This window comes from Polypterus senegalus, chromosome 6, assembly GCF_016835505.1.
Source record: "Polypterus senegalus isolate Bchr_013 chromosome 6, ASM1683550v1, whole genome shotgun sequence".
In the NCBI taxonomy this organism is placed as follows: domain Eukaryota; kingdom Metazoa; phylum Chordata; class Cladistia; order Polypteriformes; family Polypteridae; genus Polypterus; species Polypterus senegalus.
This window is the reverse complement of record NC_053159.1, coordinates 26,183,168-26,203,133: the sequence shown is the minus strand read 5'-3', so window position 1 is coordinate 26,203,133 and position 19,966 is coordinate 26,183,168. Positions and strand designations below refer to the sequence as shown.

Sequence of the window (19,966 nt, the reverse complement as noted above, 5' to 3'; positions counted from 1 at the left end):
TAACACTGTTAAGATGAATATTCTTCCTAAGCTCCTTTTTTATTTCAAAACATTCCAATATGCATTAATAAATCATTCTTTAGGCAATTAGATTCAACAATAACCTCATTTATTTGGAATTCAAAACATCCACGCATCAAAAGAGCGACCCTACAAAGACAAAAGGCGGCATGGCTTTACCTAACTTCCAGTTTTATTACTGGGCAGCAAATATACAGGCGATAAGAACCTGGACATAAATTGAACATACACAGGCTTGGACCGCAATAGAAGTAAAATCTTGCAGTACTTCTTTGTATTCCTTGCTCTGTGCTCCAATAAACACATGTTATCTGCAATATACAAATAACCCAATTGTGCTCCACTCACTTAGAATCTGGAACCAATGTAGAAAGCATTTTAAGACGGAGAAGCTTCTATCTGTGGCACCTCTGCAAGAGAACCATCTTTTTCATCCTTCACAAACATATGCAGTTTTTAATATCTGTAAAAAATTTGGAATTAACTTGCTTATAGATCTTTATATAGACAACGTCTTTGCATCCTATGAACAATTACATTCCAAATTTAACATTCCAGCTGCACATTTCTTTCACTATCTTCAAATCAGGAACTTTGTTAAACAGAACCTTCCAGATTTTCCTCATCTTGCACCCTCATCCATGCTGGAAAAAATATTGCTCAATCTTAAGGACAGATTCCATATCTACAATATATAAAATCATTTTACAATCCCTCCCTTTGAAAGATCCAAGAGGACACTGGGAAAAAGATCTCTCAAATAATATATCAGAAAAGGAGTGGAAAGTAGCAATGCAGAGAATTCACTCGAGCTCCATATGTACAAAGCATGCAATTATACATCTCAAAATTATATATCGAGCACATATGTCTCGACTAAAACTCTCCAAAATGATTCAAGGGCATGATCCAACCTGCGAACGTTGCAACCAAGTTTCAGCCTCACTGGGTCACATGTTCTGGGCCTGCACCAAATTAACATTATTCTGGACAAAAATTTTGAATTACCTCTCAGACAGCCTTGGACTTACAATCCCCTCCTAACCCATTAACAGCTGTGTTTGGGGTTCTTCCAGAGGGGCTTAAAGTGGAGAAAGACAAACAAATTCTGATTGCATTCACCACACTTTTGGCACGCAGACTTATTCTCATAAACTGGAAGAACCCAAACTCTCCTCTTTTAAGTGAGTGGGAAATCGATTTGTTATACTACTATTTGAAATTGGAAAAAATCGAATACTTAGAGGATTCGTACAGACTTTTTTCAAAACATGGCAGGATCTAATCAGTAATATTTTAAAATAAGTTCATGAAGCACAGAGAATTTATTAATTTAGGTATGTTTACAAGCCTTAAATTTTACGCCGTTTAGCTTGCTCTCTCTCTCAGGGGTGGGGATCGATCTGTTCTTAACTTAATTTTTCTCTTTGTAAAAACTTGATTGCTTTGTATGGATTGTAATAAAATTAATAAAAAATAAATAAAAAAGAAAGAATTTGCATTTTCCCGTATTGCAGACATGCTATGCTGTTGGCCCTAAAATGGCAAATGTGAGTAAGTGTGGATGGGTGCCTTGAATGTGCACTGTAAAGAATTAATTTGCTGCCAAGGACTAATTCCTGCTTTTTGCCCATTGCTGTCAGAACAGGCTCAAGTTAACCTATGGCCTCAATCCAGGAAAATGCAGAAAAAGAAAATGTATTTCCATTTTTATCATAAACATCAAAAATTAATTATTTCATGGAGGGAAAAAACCTCATGTACACAATATAATGCAATCCAGACAAAAACCCTACTTACTATCACATTCCCTGCAACTCCAATTAACATTTAATGGAATACAATGGGTGGGATTATTTTTCAGATGTATTTTAATGTACAGTATAGACTCGCAAGGTACTTACTTGATGCCACAATATTAGTGCAATTCTGAAATAAACCAACACTGTGACAATCAACACTGCCTGCTGCAAAAATTAAACAGCTTGTTTTCATTGAGTGGGAGGTGAAAATACAAACTATTGGAATATTTAATCAGTGAAAATATGTTCAGAGCACACACTACTTTAATGTTACTCATTTAATACATTCAATTTTGAGCCTGAAGCTGAGAAGGTAGCAAGATATTCCGTAACACAAATAGAACATCCTAGTGCTGAAAATAAATTTATTATTATTATTTTTTTTTTTTTTACTTAAGTCACATTTTTAATCTTTGCTTAAATTTAACAGACTAGTCAGAAGTGTACTCTACATGCATACATGTAGTACACAGAATGTATACAATTATGGTAGATTTGTGGCATACTACACAAGTCATTAAATCTTGAAAACTTCTGTAACTTCAATAACAGTAAAAGTTTTCTACAGAGTAATTAATTTCTACGCCCATGTTAACAACTCTGAAAGACGTTCTGGAAGAATACAGCGATAACATCACCAGCAGCACCCAAAAGGAGAGCTTTAGTAGCCTATCACGCAACTGGAATGGTCATTTAGCTTTGCAAACTAGGTTTTCATTTATTACTGAAGGACATTAAAACAGGGCAGTGTCTGCCTTCAAAACGTAAAGCTTTTTAACAGAAAGAAGCTGATCATTACTATTGGGAGATGAGAATGGACCATGACAAAGTTGAAATATTAAAGTTCAGAATTCTGAGGCACAAGTTGTCCTTTAAGTTTTCAATTTTAAAAAACCCAAAAAAAAGGGGAGACAACTTTTACAATATTGGACAATGCAATGTTATGCCTTCTACAGTAACTAACTTGATAGCTCAGTTGTTTATCATCTTTACCTTTAGTTCTCGTTTGTACGCAAAGTAATCATTTTATTAACACAACACTTTGTTTCTTAAACAAGCATTCACTAACATGAGCTGTGATCAAAAAGTTTTAAGATTGATTTTGTGCGTGTGAAACTTCAGTACCTACAGACTTTATGATTATCTGTTTATTTAAAGGTAACCTATTGTCAATTATGGTTTTACTCAGAGTCAAAGAGTTGACAGCCTTGGTGTCACAATCACTCCTAACCCATTAACATCTATGTCTGGTGTACTCCCAGACAGTCTTGTGGAGAAGGACAAACAAATTAATTTCCTTTACTACACTACTAGCATGTAGACTTAACTTGCCCAACTGAAAGAATCCCACCACACCACTCTCAAGTCAGTGGGTAACTGATATTCAAAATTATTTGAAATAAGAAAAAAATCTAATTCTCACTTAGAGGACATGTCAAAACTCCTCCCCACCCCCCAAGTTTTTTTAAAATATGGCAGGATCTAATCAATAACATTTTAGAGTAATCTTCCATTTCGGGGAAAAGGATACCCTTCTTTTCTTGCTTCTTTTATAAAGTAGCTTTGGATGCTGTCTCCTCTCTCCTTCTCTTGGGTGGGGATCAAATTTTGTTTTGATTTGTTAAATATTGACTTGATTATATGGAATGTTATCTGTATCTAATTAAAATCAATACAAATATTAAAAAAAAGTCAAAGAGTTCAATTTGAATTAGATGGCCCTGCATTGACAACACACCTTCAGGCTGAAAGTAGTTTAAGTATCTATTCACTTTGTGCAGCCTCAGAACACTGTAACAAGTTTACATGTACAGAATAATACAAATTACATATTTTAAAATCTACAGAAAAAAGGATCATGATAATATATGTCCAGTAATGTTATCACTGACATATGGCCAGCTGACGATGGAGAAAAGGAAAACAAAAACGCAGTATCCTTGGAGAAAATAAATCTACAATAGGTCCACAGTCAGTTGTAATGCAATAATAATTGAGGAGCGCAAGGAGCAGTTACATTCAGAATAGTTGCTGCATAAGAGAAGATACTGTAGATGACCAGAGAGCAGCCTCAGGAAGAAATTCCCAGAATGTGTGGAAAAAAGTACAAGGGTAAATATAGCAGAAATAGGCTTAACAGAACAGGCTAAAGAGGCAACGTGAGAAGAATGAGAAAAGCAGGGAGTGAAGGAGCAGAATGCTTACTAAGCCATACACCAATGGGCATCACATGGTATATATCACATGTACAGAAATATTTTTTATTAAAATCTAATTCTTTGAAAAGACTAAATTTCATCTGACAGAGTACTAGCATATTTTTCTCATATATTGAATGGCACCAATTTGCAAAACCAATAGATTTTACCAGCTGTTTAACATTGCCTTCTTCTGTGCTTTGTGACTGGAGTACTCAGTAAGAAGTGCTGTATCAAATGTCATGTTTGACTTGTTGTCTGTTAGAAGACAATTACAACACTGGACCTTGCATTGCGATGGCATGCTTGCATTTGATAATTATAAAAAAATACAGTGTGAGATTAGTGCATAATCTATAGTTTCTCTCTCTGAGTATAAACACATCTTCTCTGTGACTCTAAAGATATTCTACATTTGGGAATAAGTCAGCTATCAAACACCATTCATTGAAGTGCGGTAAAATCATAAATGTCTTCTGTTTAACACACTGCTAATACAGATTAAAAATGTACATACAGTATCTAGATAATGAACCGCAAACAGGTGGACATTATAACAATTTTACCATAGTTAAACATATTCACATCTGTCAGGTAATTTTTTCCAATCCTATATTTTTCATGTCTCTTCAATAAATTTAAAGGGTCTTTTGGGAAACAGGGGAAGTAAAAAAAGAAACCCATCTCAAGACTGTACTTCACAATACGGCACAGCAACAGTTTATAAAAGTAATTATCTACATAAAGAGTGCTGAAGCTCACCCACCAGTGACTATATATTTCAATTTGTTTATTTGTCCCTGTATTTAGCCCTACTCTGTCATCCTAGCTGAAGACATTCTTTGGCTTGATTAAGTTTGCAAATGTATTTTATTTTTCCTAATATACAAACTTCTTTTCTCTTTTTTGTTTATTTTAACACATAGGGCAAAGAATGTACAAGTTTAATTCCTATTTGAAGTATAAGTTTGGTATTTTTTGAAGTTAATAGTAAGCTAATAATAAATTAGTAAGCTAATTTTTTTCTCAAGTACAGCATGCATTCATTTGCCCTGGAAACTTTTGTTTTCAACCCTTTCTCACCTAAGCAAAAAAAATACGTGAAAGAGTGCACCTTGGAATTTTTATCATCAAGTTTCCTATGTTTTTTCCTTCAGTACAAATTCTGCTTTCAAGTCAAGTCAGTCACTAATATAAAATCATAAAAACTGTTTACAAACAAATATGGTATATCAAATTAAAAAACAAAAAAAGATTAAAAAAATTCAATGTAAAAATGAAGTACAAATAGAATTCATTAAATGGAAGAATAAAAAAATCATGAAGTCTAAATCATCTTATTTACATTTATTTGTATTTTTTTTTTTACAAAACACCCCATGAGATATTCCTTTATCTGACCATAAAGCAGTGATATAGTACACTATTACAAAGTACTTTATATACTGTATCACCTGATTTAGCACAGATCTAGCTTTCTATTAATGCCAGGAACTATACAAAATAGCACGTACTGTAGGTGTATGGAAATTGCCTTACAATATAAGAACTATGCAAAGAAGACAAAAATGGACATTAAATCTTGTTTTACAAAGGAAATATGAAGATTTATGCAAACCTTTTAGTGTCTAAGAGAAGGTAATGTCATTTGTTTTTGAACTTGTATATCAACTGTATATAATAAGAGAGTTTTCCCCTTTAAGAATACTGCCCAGAGTGATGTGTAGTTCATCTTGGTAAGTCAGTGCTGGCTTCTGGCCCTTATACTGTATCTGGCATTGGACTAAGTGGGTTTGATGATATATCAGGAGTGTCTTAAGGGCTATGAAAAAAGTAAAGTGTTTATGTGTTGTGTGGTCACTAACCACATGTCTGATTCAATCCCTACAATGGAGGCAAAGGTGTCAGTAGATGTTGAGCATTACTAGCCCACCCCTTATGGTCCCACAGATATTTTAAACAAAGACCTTGATGGAAATCTGCATTCATTATCAGACCAGCTTCCGATAATGATAAAGTTCCCAGTTAGAGAAGCAATACAGAACTGTGTGAAGATGGGATACAGTATACTGTAATGCCTATTTTTCTTTATTTGCCTTTTTTTCAGTAAAAGGACTGTTCAAATATTAAGTTAAGTACTCCACTGACCCCAACTTTTTATCTGTTTGCTTTGTTTTCCTTTACAGGATCTATTTTTAAAGATGGAGATCTGAATCAGGGAAACAAAACGGGTGTCCTGCGTTTCCTAAGCAGTGAATACCTGCATGAAATCTGATCCTAAACAACCATATCTATCGTCCACCAGCTAATGCATTTTTCTTTTTTTAAGACTGGTAGCGTTCATCTAGCTTTTGAATAGTATTTTTTGTTAAGTTAATATACTGATATACACAGAATCCTTTACAGATTTTACTTGTCTTGACAAACGACTGCAAAATAAAAGTAAAATGTTTAAAATGTCAGCATTCAGTTCATTCAGCTCTTTCATTTGTAAACCAAATAAAAAATCATAGTGCCTCAATTTATATAAAAGAGAGAGGTCAGGAAACATTGCATGTTCTGGCTTCTAAGAATTAAAACAAGCATCGAGAAAAGAAAGACTGATTACTAACTGAATTTAATGTGTTTGTGCAATTAGGAGCAACTTCTTTCTGTTTTTTATGTGCATTCGACATAAGTAGTGTGCTGAGATCTGCTTTCTCTTTGGCAATGTCACTTTGCACTTTCTGAGAAACCACTCTTTGTGAAAGACCATGTCTTTCAAGTGTCACATTTGTGTGAAAGCAGTAGTTTCACCCATGTCTTTTAAGGAAGTGAGCATAACTCATAAGCACTTCATGATTTACAAACGAATCTCAAACAAAAAAGTTAAACAAAACACAAAAAACAGCACATAGAATATGAACATGCATGTAGCCACTATAATTTTAATATTTATACTATTAAACTAGTATTTATACTATTATGGTATTAAATGTATACTATTAAATGTATACTCTTTCAATATTCAAATCTACATTTTTGCCTGATTTGACAAGCATATACCTTATTCCATACTACTCTTTCCTAAAGAAGTACAGAATATGCTTGTCATTCCTTTTACCTACAAAAACAGTGGGAACTCCTTCATATAGATACATATTATATATACACATTTCTTACCAGACATTTCAGCTCAAAGTTGGCATTTCAGTGCCAGAGGCAATTTCTCATCCAAGTTGCAATAACATTCCTTTCAGCCTACACAATAAAATTATTTCAACTCATAAACCATTATAAAAGCATGAATCCATATTCTTGTCATTTTCAATCTCAAAACTAGATATAAAGCAAAACAAATTATTAGGACCAATAATAACACCAGAGAAAATTGCTTTACAACATGACTGCCGAATATTTAATCCAAAGTAACTTTTGAATCTGATGTGTATGGTACTACAGTCGATATCATATTTCACCAATCTAAGGTCTGTCTGGTTAAAAGTTTTGCTGATGGTCACACAACAGCCCTTTTCCCCTTGACAGACATCAGAGGAATTTAACAGCAGATAACCAAGGTGGGATCTTGTGTTAACAAAAACCTTAACACATCTTAGGAAAACCAACTCTACATTTCCCACTTCAAGGGGAAATTCTCTGAAATACAGAAAGTTATCCCACTTTTCATGAAATGTTATAATTACAATTGTAAACAATGCAAATTATAAAGGTCTAAAAAGGCAAAACAGCTCAAGAAAAAAAGAAAAAAAAGCCTCTTTAAAACTTAATATAATCCCAATGTCATGTAATCCCAAGTAGTTTTTCTTTATAATGTTAAAAAAAAAAAATCCTCTGCATTTCCTAAAACATTTCCCACAACTATTGTATATTCGGGCCCACTTACTCAAAGATTACTAGCACTAACTCATACTCATATGCCAACTACAAGCATCTGTACTATGTTAATGAATTCCTTGACAGTGATAAGTGTTCAGGTTAAACACATCAGAATGGCAAGATCTGCTGGTCAAGAAGTACACTTTTGGATCAATGGGCAACATGATTGAGATTAAAATGACATAACATTTTGTTGGCTGAATTTATCAAGCATCAAAGACAAGAAGATAGCAAGTGCTCCTTGCCCATACCACATATTAACTAAACAATAAAAAATGAAACAGCAAATTGTTCAATTTGTTTAATTTGTTAAGCAACAAATCACATGACTGAAAAATCAGCTGGATGTATTATTTTTACACTATATTGTTTTTTTCTGATCTAAAAAGGTGTTGTCAAAGAAATGACAAATCATCTGGTTAAACACCACATGTGCACTGTGTGCCCACCGCCATGTGTTTTACCATTTGTCACCAGGCACTTAGTGCCTTTTTTGAGGTGGGGATATCCACCAGGTGGGGATTCCCTAAGATTTAGCAAGACAGCTTGGAGTAAACACTGCAAAAACTCTATTAACTGATAACTACTTAAAAGTGTTTTATTACTCATGTACACCGCTGAAAAGGCAGTCCAAAAGCAGCACTAAACAGTTAGCTTTTTCAGTGTTTTAACAACCACAGATGATTCTGCTAAGTATTTTCTCCATTTTACTAAGGATTTGCTTATATATGCGGAGAAAAAGGCTTAGAACAGTCCACAGTGTCTATGTGAGCCGAGAGCCATAAGCTCAGGAAAAATTGTAGGCAAGGGAATCCAGTGTGCAAACACCAGAAGCACTTCAACAATGACATACCTCCAGAAAGTGCCTGGATGATGATCAGGATGGTGAACCAGATAGAGTGGATGAGGTCTTCTGGTCAGGTGACCAAGGACCAGAATAAAAGCACCCCAGAGAGGCAATCAGACCATTCTATTCTTATTTGAAAAATTGCTTTGAATGGGTCCATAACCATATTATAAGCTTTTGAGCATCTAATTCATTTTCTTCAGACCTTCTACTTTTAAACTACTCAAGTTATCCCTACTAGTTGGGTAACTAAAAACATCTTTTAAGTTTTAGTTAGCTGAGCACCCTCATGTCTTTATAGAGATTATTTGACTCATTTGAATGTATTATTTACTGGATTAAGTATTTTCGTCAAACCCAAGAAAGCCAAAAACTGAATTTTCTTTAATTTCAAGCTCACTTAGAAGCAATTAAGCGCAGCACTGAATTCAAGTCAGAAACAAACTACTGACAGGACTGTACTCAGTCACAATGCATGCACACACACACACACACACACCTACAGGGTTGGTTTAAGGTCACCAAAGCACCTAACACATATGTCTGTAGAAAGCAGGAAAATTGGACTACCAGAGAAAAATCCCATAGACATGGAAAGAACATGTAAACAGTGACTGATCGAGCCCTAATTCAAACCCAGTGACTCAGAGCTGCAAAACAGATGTTTTTATGTATTCCATTTCAAATTTAGCAGGCACCATGGTGCTTCAAAAGTCTATATTATTCTACATTTATAATGTACTCCAAGTCCAGATTGTAAGACACATAAATGATTCCAAAGACATGTAGCAGCACTTGTATTATTCTGTGTGCTTCATATTATTGCACTTGGAAAGATATCCCACCAATAACTATAAGGATTCTGACTTGATTTGGTGTGCTCTATATATTTCTGCATTTCAGAGCAACCATTAAATTATCCATAAACACATCGATCAAATACGAACTACCTAAGAAACAAAATCAGGCAACATATTGTACTGTGTCAGTGACACATAGTATTAGAACATAAAATTGCTGGTATAAATAATGCACATGCTTTGATTTAGATGCCAACTCATTATTCTCAGTATCGAGCTACTTGTCAAACCAGCTATTTCAACTTTCATATGCTAACAAAAAGACACACACACACACACACATATACATACTTTCCTCAGAGTAGAGGACAAGGACATTTAGAAAAGGAATTAAACTCTGCCAATGCTGCCACCCAATGGTTCAATAAAACAGTTAAATTATATCTGTGCAGACCTTAGGTTTTTTTAAGTACATATAATGATTTAATGAATTCATGCTTGTCTTGATTTAAAAACATGCACACTGAGTAATTTTAATTTGCCATTTATTTAAAGAAAAAGACAAAGAAAGTAGTGTTTTTCAGAAAAAAATTAATTTCCAACTGAATAAGATTTAACACACTACCGAAACTATAGTTTGCTTATATGAGAGCCACATATGGGGGTTAATTATGTATATCTATTAAAAAATTAAATCAAATTGTGTACACTTTTTAATTACACCAAATGGATTAAGAAATCCATTAATCTGTACCTCAACAACCTTCTCTACCACATGCAGAATGTGCTTGGAGCCACTGGGCCAGGCTACATGAGGCAGACCTCCAGTCCTATTATTAAAAGAATGTCTCAAAACAAACCGAAATTCAAGCAAAATAAAGAAACCAAATTCCATATCAACTGAAAGAGGAAAAAAAATCCAAAAGAAACAAATCAGCCTAGAAACATGAAGAAAGAGAAACCCTTTCTCCCATCTCTCTCTCACACAAAACAAACAAAAAATAAAGGAGAAAAAAACCTGGAAATTCAAATGAAATCTAGAATTATTTAATGTAATAATTCAGAACAACTGAACAATATTCCTAAAAAATAATGTCATCCACTGAGCTTCCTAGTAAATGATCCATTATGTCCATATCTGAGACAGAGAAACAGACTGGGGACAAAAGCCCAACACCCCAAAAGGATCACTCACAAATTCTAGGGTCATTGTTGTCCCTAGAACATTAAAGCCAGATGGATGGAATCTTTTTGCTTGTTTCTATGTATCTTTCTCTGTTTATTTGAGATATAAATGTTATAATATGGCTTATGATTTTGCAATACAAACTTTTGGTACCATGCCAATAAAGCTGGGATCATTGTGATGAAACTATGAAATTTATTAAATTACATTTTTGGATACAAATTCTGTTCAGTTTCCTATTTTTCACAGCCACATTCAAAATACATTGAACAGATACCTGCCTAGGTTCTAAAATATACCCCAAGCATTCTAATGGATAACACCATTTAAAACAATAAATATGATGAAGTAATAACATTACTCAAAATATATGTATCATAACTATCAAGAGTATATACAGCTTAGACAGTTTTTTGACTAACTGCAAAGATGCTTCTCAAATCTAGGTTTCTACAATAGGTCATCAGCTTATATTTGGAAATAATACACAGCTACAAAACATAAGGATGACAAAAAACAAGACTAAAAAAAAAATCTACCAAGAAGAAAGACCAGAACCAGTGCCTACAATTCTTCAGTGTCTCGAATTCTGGTTTAACCTAATGCACCATTAAAGTCCTTACACATACGGTGAATCCTAAAGATTCATTGGTACTTTAAGGTTTGTGACCCCTTTACAGATTTCTCTATTTCTGCATAAATATTAAATGTGATCAGATTTACATAAAGAGAACACAGTTTTTAAAAAATGACATAAAAACATTGTATGTGTTTGTTTATTTATTGAAGAAAAGAATCTAATGTTACATATTTGTGTTTGAAAAAGTATGTTAACCTCTAGGATTATCAGTTCACTGGGGAAATGTGAGACAGGTGTTCCAATCAATGGGGTGACAATCACATGAGTGCGGAGGCCCTGCCATATTTGAAGAACATCAATCTGGGTCTTTACTATCAAAGGATGATCTTCACCAAACAGGTTTGTGAAAGCGTATCATGCCTCAAATAAATAAGTCATCATTTTAAAAAAAAAAAGTTGTTGATGCACACCAGGCTGGAAAAGGTTACAAACCCATTTCTAAAGAGTCTGGACTGCATTAGACTGCTGTTAGGCAGACCATATACAAATGGAAGACATTCAGCACCACTGTTATCCTCCCCAGGAGAAATCTTTGCCAACCAAAAAAGATCTCTCCAAGAGCAAGGTTTATAATGTTCCAGGAGATCACAAAGAACCCCAGTGTAATATCTAAGTAACTAAAAGCCTCTCTTGCATTGGCTAATGTTATTCTTCATGTGTCCAACATTTTGGAGAACACTAAACAACAAAGGTATACATGGCAGGATTGCAAGGGGAAAGCCACTACTCTCCAAGAAGAACACTGCCGTCGAAAGTTTGCTAAAAACCACATGGATAAGCCAGAAGGCTATTGGAAGAATGTTCTATGGGTGCACAAGTCCAAATTTGAGCTTTTTGGCTTGAATGAGAATTATTTTTTGCAAAAAGCAAACACTGCATTCCAGCATAAACACCTCAACCCATTTGTGAAACATGGTGTTTTGGCAGTATCATGCTTTGGGTCCTGTTTTGCTCCCTCTCGATCAGGAGGACCTGTCGTCATTGCTGAAACTATGAATTTGAATTATACCAGCATAATATACCAGGATATCCATCCATGAACAGGAGATCAAAAGAAAATGGGTCATGCACCAAGGCAGTGATCCTAAACACACAAGTCATTCTACCAAAACATGGTTAAAGCAGAAGAAATTTCAGGTTTTGGAATGGATAAGTCAAAGTCCTGACCTTACCCTTTTTAGGAATAGATAGATAGATAGATAGATAGATAGATAGATAGATAGATAGATAGATAGATAGATAGATAGATAGATAGATAGATAGATAGATAGATAGATAGATAGATAGATAGATAGATAGATAGATAGATAGATAGATAGATAGACACTTTATTAATCCCAAGGGGAAATTCACATATTGTGGAAAGACATGAAGCAAGCAGTTCATGAACGGAAGCACATCCCCTGAGTTGAAGCAGTTCTACAAAGAGAAATAAACAAAAATTCCCCCAAACTGACAGCCAAGGGCAGCTCATTAGTTACCAAGAAACATTTAGTTGTAGTTATTGCTGCACAAGGGGGTCACTCCAATTACCGAAAGCAAAGATTTACATACTTTTTTCCACACACAAATATGCAACAATAGACCATTTCCCTTAATAAAAAAATGAAAAAGTAGAATGTGTTTTGTTATTTGTTTTAACTGGGTTATCTTTATCTAGTTTTAGGACTTATGTAAAATTCTGATCAAATTTTCGGTCATACAGGTATCTATGCCATAACAAACAATTCTAAAGGGTTAAAATAATTTCTAGCACCACTTTAACTCTGTCAGCTTGCCCTTAAACTCTATTCACTGATTCAAGCTAATGAAACTAGCATTAAAAAAAAGTCTGTTCAACACAGATGTACACGTCACAGCTGTATTTCTACTTGAGCAGGTACTTGCTAAAAAAAGACCAGGCCAGAATGATACAGCGTTCTGGACAAACACTACAAGCTGACAAGCAAAAGCATGCCTGGAATTGGAGACCGACTACTAAAGACATACCTGGTGTCCCATAGAACAACCATTTGTGTATTTTGCTTAAAGATAGTTCAATAAAAACAAGATCATTTATTTTACTGGGCCAAAGGCATCCTGTGCATCAGACCCTTCACCGAGCTCCAGTTTTTCCCACCACAGCCTAGAAGCATAATTAGCCCATGATAGAAAGGAAAAACAGAATAAGTTGTGCTTAATTCCATCTATTTCAACAGCATACCAGAAAAACAGGGACATATAAATAATGATGCCAGAGAATCACAGTTACTTTAATTCACCTCTTATTTATCAGTTTAGTTTTTATGAAATGATAAGTTTGGTATTTATTAATTTGCCATATAAAATTGTGTTCTAAAGTGAAGCATTTTTTTTTTTATTAATTTAAAAAAATATCTTGTCTGCTCTTGCAGCACAAACAGGGCTGAAGGGTACTAGGGTCCATAGGTGAATGAAAAAGACTTAAAAAGTACTAAACACATCCACTTTGAAGCAGCAAAGATTTCAATTAAAGCAGAACATACCTTCCATGTTTATAAGCCATGCTTGTGATAATGAAAGGAAATCAGAAATAATTATTTTACAGCAGATATTAGAACTAGTTTTCTTCACCTCAGTATATATTTACTGCTTGCTTATCTGCTCATAGCCACGGTTATCTGTGGCGTTTAGACTTAAATTAGAAAGGTGATCAGCTAGAAATAAAACACATGTTTGAAGCTGTTTAGAGAAAATGTGTCTTTCAAGAAATGGTTTGTAAACTGTGCATATCCACACTATAAACAAAAACTTAAAGTGCTAATAGTTTCCATCAGCCTCCTTGCAGTGATCATAATACGGTAAAGTTATGGCTTATAGCTGGTAGATAGCATGTGAACACTCAAATGGAAGACCTTTCACTGCAGACGACTACATGCAACCTAAGAGTAAAAGTAAATGTGTTCCTGGTCACCCATTATTAAAGTCAACTGCAGATCCAAACATATTTATAGTGAGTCATTTCACTGCGGATGCAAGTGAAGCGAGCTGAAATGTATAGCAGTAGAATATTAACAATGCAAATGTTATTTACTAGCAAAGTGAATACTGTATAGACGAGTAGCTCTTATGTAGGGCAGCAAGGTAGAACAATTGTTACTGGTGTGGCTTCACAGATCTAATGTCATGTGTTTGACTCGTGTCCCTGGTCATTGTCTGTGTGGAATTTGCACATACTCCCAGACTTAGTGTAGTGTTCTCCTAACACATATACAAAGCCATAAAGATAATCTGAAACTGAGGCTCCAAGTCAGCATGAACATGATTATGCACGGGTGCATGTGTGTCAGTTATTTCTGGACTGGGTCCCATTTCTTGCCTTTTACACAGTACTGCTGAGGGAGAGACAGTTGCAGAGATGAACTGCAGAGTCGTTTTTCTTATAAAATGGCCAAATCTCACAAATTGTTTACTTTTTTTTATTCCTTTCTAAAGCCATGTGGATACACTGTTTGACAATATTTGTGTTATCTCAAGATTTATCTGATAAAATTCTTGCCTTGAGAAAAGGACATGCTTGGTGAGTTTTAACCTTTTTTTTTATTTTAGGACGATGGTGCCCTTCTTCCCCAATGTAAACTTCAAGAACATATATGGTATTTTCAATTTTTTTTAGAACACAATTTAATGTGGCAAATTTTTATGTATCATTATCATTGACGTGACAAATACTAAACTTATCCTTTATATTGCTATTACTATACACTGCCAATAACATCTCTGATAGATTGACTTCAAAATGACAGTTACCTGAACTAATATCTTTAACTGTTGCTTACCTTACTACATCTGACACTTGTTAGAACAAAGAAAAGTAATAAAACTAATTGGAACATAACAGCTGTATAGTCAGAGACTACATCTCAGCACCCGAGAATTGAAATTCTGGCTTTAAGACCTCCCTGTCGCTACTGATTTGTTGCAACCAATTTCACAGTCAGATACGCATTTTTTTTTTTACCTTTTATCCATAACCATACTTACCTATCTGACCTTATTTTGTTGTTACAAAGAGGCTAAAGCATTCAGTTTACTGTTGTTAGTACAGTATACGGAAAGATCATCATCAGCCTGCTGGAATGTCAGGAAAGTGATGACAACGACCACAGCAACCTACAACTTAAAACACGATGTGTACAATTTTGCAATTATTAATTTATTACCATGATACCAAACTTGATATGTCAATACAATTTGTTCGGTATTAATAACATACTTTCTCCAAGTATATTTCGTTCAAGCAATGGATCCCCTTTGTTTTCTAGTTTGGGCTTTTACGTTAAACTATTCCCACCACTACTTGCAAAAACTGACGCCTCGTCTGAATGGCCCCGTGTCGCCGGTTGTCGCCTTACTGTCCCGCATCTCACGCCGCTCAGAGTGTCTCGCAGTTCGGCGGTGTATTTTATGCCTGCTCGATTGTGTAACGTTTCTAGATACTCTTCTTCATCCGGAAAGGCGAAATCAATGCCTTCAAAACTTCTCCACCGCAGCCGCCACCGCCTTGGACAAGAAGTGGAAATGTGAACAGACGAAGCGATCATCTCCGTGAAAGCCGGGGCACGAGAGCGAACGAGCGGGTGAGCGAGAAGGATGCCCCCAGACTTTCAGGAAAAAAAAAAGACGCGGAAGTCCGTAACCGTGGAGATGGGCACCACCGAAAGTAAAGTTCCAGCAGCCCACCCGGGTCCACAAAGTTACAAAGTTTCTAATAGTCTGGCGCGTGGGGAGCAAATTAAGAAGAACCGGCGTCCCGCTAACTACGAGGCTGGCTGGAGCTTCACGTAGCGGAAACAGCCCTGAAAACATGAATAACATGCGCCTACCTCATATTCGGCTGCATTGGAAGTTTCAAAACTCAGAGCGTAGTGCCGTCGTCTGTCTTTTGTTTCTTGCGAACAAGAAGGAGGGGTGGGTAAAAACCGACGCTCACGCTTTCCCACGACAGCTGCGCCCTAGTGGCGTGAGCGCGCAGCCTCGAGAGACCGCGTTGAAAACCGAATCCTGCCGCGCACGACGGACAGCGGAGACGCGCGAGACAGGTGTGCACCCGGCGGTGACACGCGAGGATCTTAAAGATCTAGGTGTTATGAAGACGCATACCTTTTCACGTATCCATCCCCGCTGCTTACAATCCGGACCAGGCTCATGTGCAATCTGTGTAAGTTGCCCTTCCATGAATCGGATGACCTTCACTGACAGCTGTCATTCATCATTTTAACTGTACGTGTGAGTTCAAGATTTTTTTACTTGTATTTTGTACAAATGCACAAAGGAAATCTTACTCGATCTGCCCAGTCATGTACATGGAACATAGTGCAGGTCTCCCATATACAGTACACAACAAAACAAGTCCTACACAATACAAATACATTAAAGAACACTTGCATGGTTTGATGGTATGCTGATGGGTGTTTAGTAAATGTTTAATGTACAGTTTACCTATTCAAACTGTGAGCCACATTATTGAGAAGACAGACTGCAGAGCTGTGAAAACTGTTCTTAAACTGAGAGAGACATGCTTTGATACTAGCAAACCTATGGCCTGACCTCATTTTGGAAAACAGACTGTGAACAGAGCAAGTAGGGTGGCATAGAATTGCATCAGTCCAGCTTCTGCAGTGTTTGGTATATATAAATTCTATTGTAGGAATAAAAGAGCCAACGATACACTGTGCATGCCTCACCACTCTTTGTAGTGATCTTTTTGCCTGGGCTGTTGTGATTCCATACCAGACTGTGATGCTTTCTGTTAGTTCACTTTCAATAGTGCTGTGGTAGAAGTTAATCAGTACTTGTTTCTGCACAGTACACATACTTGAGCATCTGAGCAAATGAAGCTGCTGGTATGATTTTTATTTTTGATGATAACAGTGGTGTTTTGTGACCAATTTAGTTCCTCTGAGATGTGTAGAAAGAGAAATTTGAAACTGCCCACTCATTTCACCACTGCCCCATCAATGCAAACTGGTTAGCAGTTCACCTCTCCTTCTTTAACTTTGTGTATGTTCAGGGTGAGGATGTTGATGTGACACCAGTCAGGCAGACTGTTAATGTGATGGTATGTTTGTTGTTCTTAATTAGACAGATGACTGTGGTGACGTCAGCAAATATAATTATATGCTTAGTGTCATATCTGGTTGTACAGTCATAAGTGAATAATCAGTACAGTTTTGGGCTCAGACCACAGCATTCTGGAGCTCCAATGTTCAGCATCAGTTATGAAGATACTTTGTTGACAATCCTAACTACCTGAACTCTACTTGTTAAAAAGTCCAGTATCCAGTTACAGTATCCAGGATGGGAGTTTTACAACCAGTTTGGCAGGGATGATGCGACTAAAGACTAAGATTTATCCAATAAATAGCACCCTAACATAAATGTTTTAAATATCCATATGATGAACACCAGATGACAGAGTCAGTGATACAGCATCATCCATAGATCTTTTTGGTTGGTAAGCAAATTTCAGGGGGCCCCAGAGAGGCAGAAATAATGCTGTTGATGTATGACAGCATAAGCCTTTCAAAACATTTCATGGCTATTGAGGTAAGGGGAACTGGGCAGTGCACAGTGACGGAGAGGGATAAAGGATCATACCTACAGAAACGCAATTCAGAATCCACCTGAACTGCACTTAGCATGGGATTGACTTAGAGTCCAAGTGCTGTGACATGCCATGTTGGTTTAATTAAAAAAGCAACATTAGAAAAAAAGATTCTCATTGTCAGTTGACATTTTATAAATTGTGATTCTGGAGTGTGATTTCTAAATAAACATGTAAGTATCAAAAGGAAGCCCACTGTATATACCATTGAATATGAAGGATATTAACTTAAATTGAGAAAACAGAAACATTCAAAACCTTCCTTATTTTCACATAGAGGCTAAAAAGCTGCAGTATACACTTTGAATTATTTAATAGTTTTATAGGTAAAACCTACATTGTTTATACTGTATATTTTCTTAATACATTTTATTAAAGGAGTACATTTCTCCTTGTTAAAGCTCTTGATAAATATTCAAAGAAGTCACAGCAGGAACTGAAGCATGTGAAATGAAGAACAGTAGTAACAAAAGCTAAAATCTTAAACCAAGTGTTAAGCACTAAATAATAGAAATATATTATTCAGATGCTATAAAAAGCACAAAGGTCTGGGTTAACACAAATAAACAATGAGACAATGGACAAGTGAACATAAGGTTCAAAAGAACACCACATCTTAGTAAGAAAGACCTGGTTAGAGGTAACATTTTTTCCTCCCTATCCATCTAGTACTGTGTGCAATTTTGAAAAAAAATTGTAAAAATAAATAAATAAATAAAAACTTATAAAATATATGAAAGAAACATGGGTGACCTTTGACTGAAAGCATGTAATATACACTTTTTAAAATAAATTTGACAAAGCAGTTCTTCAGAGCAATGCCATAGGGGAGCCACTTTTGTTTCTCATAAGAACCATCCATATAAAGTCTCCAGAGAAACTTTATTTATGTAGATACTTAGGTACCATAAATAGACATGAATAGATGATAACAGATTTATGAAATGCCAATGTGTTTCTGATTTTAAAATGACTCTTGCTACACTCAAAAATACAACCTAAGTTTAGGTTTTGATGATTTGTTTGCACTCTGCTAGGAAGGCTGCTATACATTAAAGGTTTCTGTTTACACAGCAAAATGCATTGGAGTCAATGATGAAGAAGGAATTTAACAACTTTGAGTATATTATAATGGTGTAATAGTATTTTAAGTGTAACTGAGGGCTAGGGCTACATCTGGCAACTATGCTAGACTGATTATTGTGGCCAAATAAATGTCCTGAACTGTGCTAACCACATCACCACTGTGCCTTTCTGAGATAACTGTACTCCAAATCCATAACTATTTAACAATATTTTAGCAAAAAAAAGCATTCATCTCGCATGTTTTGAGCAAACAGCTGGACAATGTACATGTGGCTTATAAGACATGAGTAACATGAGATCTTTTTCTTTGTTTAATGGATGTTTTTCCCATTCTTTGCTGTTGTACAGCACTCACCACTATTGCCTTCTGCTCCGTCATAAACATTTTATTTCCATTCTGCATGCAAACATGAGATTAAAAATTTTTCTTGGCCACCACTACAAGGTACATAGGGCATATACCGGTATATCAAAATTAGTTTATTTTTGGATGAAGCATTCCTTTAAGAGCAGTCACATTCCTTGAGCCTGTGTTTTTATATTCAGACTTCTTCCTGGTATTTCTTTCCATGGACAATTTTGACACCATGAAGGAGATTTCATATCACTGACATTTCAGCAAATTCTTCATTATGCACAGCATGCGAGGGTTGAGGCACTAAAAAAATGGCTTATTTTGTCAGGAATAAACTGTTCATTCTCTGATTAAAGCAAATTTTGTATAGTTTAGCTATAAAAAATGTAATTTAATATAAAAATGTGTTTATGAATAGCTGCAGGGTGTTATTTGTCAGAAAGGATGGCATTTATTTGCATTCCTGATTGCTTTTTAGTCAGGCTGTCACAGTGATGTGCACCTGTAATTAGACTGAGGTTATGCGTGGG

General features: G+C 35.5%; 1 protein-coding gene across 5 annotated transcripts in view; it reads right to left on the bottom strand.

The window, feature by feature from the left end:
- The window catches only part of LOC120530889 (kazrin-like), a 690,431-nt gene that overhangs the window by 552,655 nt on the left and 117,810 nt on the right, over positions 1-19,966 (bottom strand). Inside the window, exon 1 of one of the 5 annotated variants that reach the window (XM_039755650.1) lies at positions 16,215-16,297. The exons of the other annotated variants lie outside the window; for them this stretch is intronic. The gene's annotated coding sequence lies outside the window, so the exon portion shown is untranslated. Of the gene's footprint in view, positions 1-16,214; positions 16,298-19,966 lie in introns of those variants that run through there. 5 annotated transcript variants of the gene reach the window in all.